Source organism: Hylobates moloch, unplaced genomic scaffold, assembly GCF_009828535.3.
Source record: "Hylobates moloch isolate HMO894 unplaced genomic scaffold, HMol_V3 SCAFFOLD_5, whole genome shotgun sequence".
NCBI lineage: Eukaryota > Metazoa > Chordata > Mammalia > Primates > Hylobatidae > Hylobates > Hylobates moloch.
Window position 1 is genome coordinate 78,579,310 of NW_026652280.1, and position 8,302 is coordinate 78,587,611.

The following is an 8,302-nucleotide window of genomic DNA, read 5'->3' on the forward strand; positions in this document are numbered from 1 at the left end:
AACGCGGGCGCGTAAGCCATGGCTTCCTCAGGGAGAGCCGAGCTCTGGGCGCTGAACCCGTTGCGCTCACTGTGGCTCACGCTGGCCACCGCCTTCCTGCTGACCCTGCTGCTGCAGCTTCTGCCGCCCGGCCTGCTCCTGGGCCGCGCGCTCTTCCAGGACCTGATCCGCTTTGGGAAAACCAAGTGTTAGGGGGCCGCCGCGCCTCGCCGCCTGCCGCGCCTTTGATGTCCCCAAGAGATATTTTTTCCTACTTTTCCCACTTCTATATCATCTCAGTGCTGCGGAATGGCTTCCTGCTTTGGTGCCTTACTCTATCTCTGTTCCTGGGAGCATCTTTTCCATGCTGGCTTTATGGTTTGCTCAGAATTCTCAGGGCAGCACAGTTCCAGGGAGGGAAGCTGGTGTTGTCTGCATTCTTAGTGCTGGTATTTCCGTGGCTGCACAGCTTACGAAAAATGCTTCTACGTCAGTGTCTTCTCTAATGGCAAGACTCACGTCGTGCAATACTGTTTTGGACTTGTCTACTATGTCCTTGTCGGCCTACCTGTGCTGAGCCAAGTGCCAGTGGATGGCAGGAATGCCTATGTAATAGGGGAAAACGCTATTGATGCAAGCGCGGTGGTTCCATATTCTCGGGATGATGATAGTCATCTGGCCATCTGCCCATCAGTATAAGTGCCATGTCATTCTTGGCAATCTCAGGGTAAATAAAGCAGGAGTGGTTATTCACTGTAACCACAGAATCCCATTTGGAGACTAGTTTAAATGTTTTCTTTCCTTACCTACTTAGCAGAGCTGATGATCTACATTTCCGTGGCTGTTACCTTTGGGTTCCACAACTTGGTGAATAGTGGTGACATATGTCTTTTTCAATCCTGCCCTGGCTGCCTTTCTCAGCCACAAATTCTACAGAAGTAGATTTGTCTCCTACCCGAAGCACAGGAAAGCTTTCCTATCATTTTTGTTTTAAGTTAACCTCAGTCATGAAGAATGCAAACTAGGTGATGGTTTCCATGCCTAAGGACAGTGAAGTCTGGAGTCCAAGGTACAGTTTCTGCAGAACTGCTTGAAACTCTCTGTTCCATTTCTATACCCCACAAGTTTTCACTGAATGAGCATGGCAATGACACTCAAGAAAATGAATCTCCAGTGTCTTCAAAGAAGAAATACTAATGGCAGATCTGCGATTCCTGTGTCTACTTTCTGAGATGCCGTATAAAAACCAACTGATAAAAAGTAGATGAGACTTCTCCAAGCTGCTTCACAAGCAAACTAACTAAAAATATACAAACAGTGTCACACATGCACACACACACACACACACACAAAGGGAGAGATAGTGCAAGGCTCTTGTATTGGCTTGAAACCCAAGAACGTGCCAACAAACACCACAAGGCGGTGTGGAGCAACAGGCTGTTTTAATGAGCACCTGGGTGAAGACGGGCTGAGGCCTAAAATGGCGTCAGCCCCAAGTGAGGACGGGGCAGAGGTTTTATAGTTTCCTATAAACAGGAAGTGTCCCAGTCTGACGTAACTGCTACGTGATACCGGGATGGCCTCTCTCTCCAACTCCAGGAGGTACGTGTCTTCGGGCCAGCTCACTTCCTGCTTCTGCTATCTTACTGAGGTACGCTGCTGGCGCAAGTGGCCTTGCGCCTTGGGACTGGGCCTGAGGAGGGAGGAGTTACTCATCCCCCAAAGCTTTCAGGCCCTGGGGAGAATCTTTCAATAAGATCATCAATGGCTGTAACAGCCTGGTAGGAATGGACTATATAATAATATAGCAGGTGCTCAATAAATATTTGTTGCATTTCAGTAAAAGCAGAATAAACTTTCAAAATAATAAAAGGCTGAGTGCGGTGACAGACACCTGTAATCCCAGCATTTTGGGAGGCTGAGGTGGGCGGATCGCTTGGGTCCAGGAGTTCGAGACCCGCCTGGGCAACATGGCAAAATCCTGTCTCCATCAAAAAAATGTAAAAATTCGCCAAGAGCGGTGGCACGCACCTGTAGTCCCAGCTACTTGCGGGTAGGCTGAGGTGGAAGGATCGCTTGAGCCTGGGAGGTCAAGCATGCAGTGAGTCAAGATCACACCACTGCACTACAGCCTGGGCAACAGAGCAAGGCACTGTCTCAAAATAATAATACATAATTTTACACCAAAAGTTTCAGGGAAAAATGAGTTTGCTGGAGTTAGTTTATACTTTCATGCGTTACCACAAAGATCTCCAGTTATATAACTATCAATAGCCATTTCCACTCATCTTCCCCTCGAATCATAGCCTAACGGAATGTTTTGAAAGCTCCTTTAATATTTTTTACGTGTTTGAAGTGAGCACTTCAAAAGTGAAAGCATCAGAACATAAAATATTTTTATATTTATGCATAGCAAGCCTTCTTGAATGGAAATGACATACTCTGGATTGAATAATACTGTAGCCTCATTCATATGTAGTTATTTAAATTGGATTAATGTCTGCGTGAGTTTATTTGAACTAACAGAATGTGTCTGAAGATATTCAGGAATGAAGTTTATATTTAAAATAGCTTATGTTAAAGAAAATACCTGTGATTAATTCGGAGGGAAATAAATGCATGGTATAAAAGAAAACCCAAAACTTGAAAAATAATACTGTAGCCTGGGCAACACAGTAAAAACTGCACATTTGTGCAGCATAAGATCTTCTGGCTTATTGGCTGAGGTGTTAAATTTATTCCTTTTATGCAGATATCCTATTACAGTCAGCCAAGCACTAAAGCTTTGCATTTATATGTACTTTGCTATGGGGGAAAGAACCTTATGATTAATAAGACACATATCAAATGCATACTCAATCATCCCCACCCCCATCCCTGGAGCTGTAACCCAAAACTGTTAAACTAAAAATCTTTTTAGTATATCTTTAAATACATGCATGTCAAGAACATTCAAAAGTTCTTACAGCAATTCTGATAGAACATTTTCTCTCCCAACAATTAACACCACTTAATTAAGATTAATCCATGGCCCAGTCTATTTAAATAAATGCCATATTTATTTTACTTATTTAGAATTTGCCATTCTCAGGAACAAAACTCTTTGTACACTGGAAATGAAAAGCATGTTGCAGTTTGCTCTTAATTTCCACGTGAATGTCACACATAATTTTAAATAAATTATTTGGGGGAAAATGTATTTTATTTTTAGCATGCAATTTTATGCCCAGGTTAGACTAGGGATTTGGCTGATGTTCTGGAATCTCATTGTACTGTTAAGTAATGAGCATGCTCCATGACACACCCTGTCAGGGGTTGTGAGAAAGCTGCAGTGTTCAGTTTCCCACCCGTTTCCTTTTCCTACTGTCTCTCTCTGACTCATCCCTGCTTCTTACTTTCCCTTTTCCTTCTTTGCCCAAACATTACATTTCTAGGCAAAGATAAAAGAGGAAATAGTGATGTCCTGAAAGGGATTCAGAACAAAGTAGCATGGTGTTTGGTGAAAGCTTCACCTACGGGAAATAATTGAAAATTGTGCTGTGCTTGCAATGTCAGAATCAGTACTGTTTTATTGTGTTGGTGAAAATATTCCATGTGCCTAAAGGGAGAGCATCAAAGAGTTTGCAAATTCTTCACAAGGATCCAGAAATAGCTTAGAGGTGGAGAGTCATGATTTTCCTGTTGGCTTAGTTGAATAGCCGTAATCTTTCATTTTCTACTACCACTAAGTTAGGGGGAATGACATTGAACTACCTCATTAGCAGCCTTGCCTGGATTAACTACTGATTGGAAAAGTGTGCTGAAAATAGCCTTTGTTTTTGTTGAAGCTCATCCTACACACTAACATTTGCTTACAGTAAGCATGGATTATTTTGTCTCTGCCAAGCTGTGTTCTGTATTAGATTTTTACTTCAGTGTGTGGTTATTGCTAGAATTCCTATAAAAATGCCTTTGCAGATATTTTTGTATGTAGTTTAATAGATATTTGGTTTATGGAGGCTGCAACATTTGCATAAAGTACCTGAAAACTCAAGAACCATTGATAAGTGAGATCTCTCAAAATGAGCTGATATATTAAAGAGGATCTTAAAACAGAAAAAAGTAAATATATACAAAAAAAGTTCTAAAGAGAGAAAAAAGCACTTCCATTGATCCCCTCCCCCCTGGATTGGTCCCATCCATGGGAAGTTATCTGTATCTTATACATTTATGTACATATCTTCCATTTTTGAAAGATAGGGTTATAAAAGAATAAAATTTCAGAAATAAATAGTGTCTAGGTAGGTAACATAAAAAAAGAAAAATTATGAAAACTGAGGTAGTTTGGAAAGCCTAAACCATTTTTTGAGGGTATAGTCCATATTTAGCCAAAGCACAAATGTACATCTTCTAATTTTCAAAACAATGCAGAAGTTTAGTATAAAATTTCCAGCTTTTTAATGTTAGTTATAAAACATTTAAAAAGCAATAGTAATAGGAAAGAGTAGTCAATATTGGATCTTTGATAATGGAATAAATGAAGCAAAATGACTGTCGTATGGTAGCTGCTCAATACATGTTACTTGGTTTATGGTTTATGGAGGCTGCAACATTTGCATAAAGTACCTGAAAACTCAAGAACCATTGATAAGTGAGATCTCTCAAAATGAGCTGATATATTAAAGAGGACCTTAAAAAAGAGGACCTTTTGCATACTAGTTCCAAAATACTTGCTGACTGCAGGACAGCTGTTTTGGTTGCTAAGCCCTGAACTTCCCTTCACACTCAGGCGGACTCTAGGAGTATTCACTTCATTGTCTGCCTTGAAGTTTCCATTTCTCTAAGGAGCTCTGTGAGTCTGTGATGGCCCTTCAGAGAACATGTAACACAAAACACCACATTCTTTGCCAACTATTCATGGTGTATCTTTCTACTTTTTGACCTTTTACTCTTTTAAGAAACTGGCCATGTGTAGAAGTGGAACATGCTTTGCTTGCTTTGCCCTACCATTGCCTGATATATTCATGTAAGTAGCTCCAGACACTCCAGGGAGTTTACCTATGGAACCTTCCAGGAGAAGAGGCTCCCCCTGTGCCATTCTGGCTTGAAGCTTCCTCATATAAGGTGCTGCATCATTTGCAATGAGTAGGAAAACATGTAACAAATCTCCAGAGTCATCTGATTTCAGTATCTAATACCTCCAATCACTGGGTGACAGAGTTTAGTCACAGAAAGCCATCAGCTTATGATAGTTGAGGTAATGTCTGTCTTACATTTAAAAGAATGAGGCAAAATAATTTTTTTATGGTAATATACATATCTGGAACAGCCAAAGGGACTGGCTTTAAGTAAATTTAAAATAGTAAGAGAAATCAGTAAATCATCATTTTAAAAGTAGTGACAGTCCATAGAATTAATGTGCTTAATATACATGCATATTAAACATAAAAATAGAAAATGCATGATATGTATGATATGTACCATATATAGAAACTACATACAATGATCACAAGCATAATAAGTACATTTCATGTTCATTATAGGTTACAAATATTGCAGAAATGAAATTTTGGTCACAGTAGCAAACAAATATACAACATTTAGAAAAGAAATGTAAGACACATGCAGCACCTTTAAAGAGGAAGTCTTAAAAAATCTGGAATATAACAAGATTGAATAAAGAGAGATAATACATTGCTACTGGATAGGTAATACTATATAAATATGCCAAATTTTCTTTAGTAAATCTAAAAATTTTATGGAATTCCAATAAAAATAACAATGGGAACTTTTGGGGGAAACTAATACAATGGTTGTAAAGTTGATTCAAAAGAATAAACATAGCAGAAGTTCCAATAATTTTTTTAAAAGGAAGTGAGACTTTTTTCTATATTAAAATATATTATAAAACTAGAGTATTTACACACTTTGATAGTGATGCAAGAATAGATACTCAAAAGAGCAAAGAAACTTCAGGAACAGAACTAAATATATAATGAAATACTATGTAATTATTGGCTAATTAGAATCAATGGATGAGCCAGGTGCAATGGACTTTGTTCTGTGGAAACAGTTATATACATGTCCAACAAAATATATTTTAGGATATTAATGTATAATAATGAAAATATGAAAATTGCTGAATTATTCACCAAGTGATCATGGGTTAGTCATATATCTCTATAATATATTTTTATGCAACTTTAAAAAAGTGGTGGATACTTAGCTACTGGTTCAGAGTAGCCGTGGATCTGGAGCTTAAATTCACAGTGTAAGCCTCCGCGTGCTGCTCTGTCCAGAGCTGCAATCTAGTCCTGCCTCCTATTTATTTTTAATGGACAAAAATTGTATATATTTATGGTATACAAAGTGATGTTTTGATATATGTATACATTGTAGGATGGATAAATTGAGTTAACATATTGGTAGTTCCACATACTAACCTTTATTGTAGTCATAACATTTAAAACCTCTCTTAAATTTCAAGTAGATAGGAGGAATAATTTCAAGAGATATATTATACAACATGGTGACTACAGTTAATAACAATGTATTGTATTTTGAAAATCATTGAGAGAAGGTTTTAAATGTTTTTTGCTGCAAAGCATAAGTGTATGAGGAAATGTGTATGAGGTATGTTAATTAGCTCAATTTAGTCATTCTGTATTTTAGGTTGACGCATAAGTAATCGCGTTTTTTTGTGTTTTTTTTTTTTGCCATTGAAAGTAATGGCAAAACACTGCAATTACTTCTGCACCAAACTAATGCATATTTTAGGCACGTTCAGGGTGGTGTGGCCGCAGACTACATATATGTTTTAAAACATCATGTTGTATATGATAAACATATACAATTTTTAGTTGTCAAGGAAGAAAATATAGTAAAGTGCTCAGCAATTTTCAAGAATACAATACCTTGTTATTAATAATTATATAATTGTATACAATTTTCAAGTACACAGTACATTGTGACACTGTTATAGTCATCAGCTTGTACAATAGATCTCTGGAACTTATTCCTCTTGTCTAACTGAAATTTTGTATCCTTTGACCAACATCTCCCCAGTCCCTTTCCTCCCACCCTCGCCCCACGGAAACCATTATTCTACACTTTGCTTCTGTGAGTTTGACTTTTTAAGATTCTCTACATAAATGAAATCATGCAGTTTTTGTCTTTTTTAATTTTACCTTTAATTGGTAAATAATTATATATATTTGTCAGGTACAAATATATATATATAATACCTGTGTACATTATGGAATGATATAATCAGGCTAATAAACATATCTATCACATACTTATTTCTTTGTGGTGAGAACATTTAAAATGATATTTTAGTAACTTTGAAATATACAATACATTATTGTTAACTACATTCACTATTGCTGTGCAAATGGATCACCTGAAATTACCCTTCCCAGCTGAAATTTTGTACCCCTTGACTAACATATCTCCCCTTTCCGTGTGTCCCTTCCCTCCAGTCTGGTAACCACTATTCTATTTCTGTGAGTTGGCATACTGACCTTTCTGGAGGGCTCACCTTAAATTTGAAATAATGACTTCAAGTGCATTATCAAAGAACTCCATTAATGAAGACAAAGCTCTATTGCATCCCTAAACTGATCCCACAAAGGGCCCTGTAAGTTAGTTGACCTGTGCATGATATCCTCTCAGGTATTTCAAAAGTCCCCAAGAAGCCTTGGGGTTCGTGGGCACCAATTCCTACTCATCCTTCAGTTAAAGAAATTGTCTTTTTTTTTTTTTTTCTTTTAAATCACTTACCACTTAAAGAAGTTGTCTTTGTCCATTCAGGCTGCTATAACAGAATACCATGACTGGGTGGCTTAAACAACAAACATTTATTTCTTGCAGCTGGAGACTGGAAAGTCCAAGAGCAAGGTACCAGGACATATGGTGTCTGGTGAAGGCTCACTTCCTGGTTCATAGACAACCATCTTCTCACTGTGCCCTCACATGGCAGAAAGAGAGCAAGAAAGCTCTCTGGGCTCCCTCTTACAAGGGAACTAATCCCATTTATAAGCACTCCACTCTCATGACCTAATCACCTCCCTAAGGTCCCACCTACTAATACCATCACATTGGGGACTACAGTTTCAACATATGAATTTTGGGGAGACACAAACCTTCAGTCTACCGCACAAGTCTTGCTCCCATCTGCTCCCATCCCCACTAACAGTATAAGTACCTTTGCCTGTCCTATTGTGCCCTATTCTTCTTTTTTTTTTTTATACTTTAAGTTTTAGGATACATGTGCACAATGTGCAGGTTTGTTACATATGTATCCATGTGCCATGTTGGTTTGCTGCACCCATTAACTCGTCAT

The 8,302-nt window shown here is 38.2% G+C and overlaps 1 pseudogene; it reads left to right on the forward strand.

Annotated features, from left to right (window-relative positions):
* The first annotated feature begins 18 nt into the window (after positions 1 to 18).
* LOC116468215 (polyprenol reductase-like) lies at positions 19 to 973 on the forward strand (annotated as a pseudogene).
* The last annotated feature ends 7,329 nt before the right edge of the window (positions 974 to 8,302 follow it).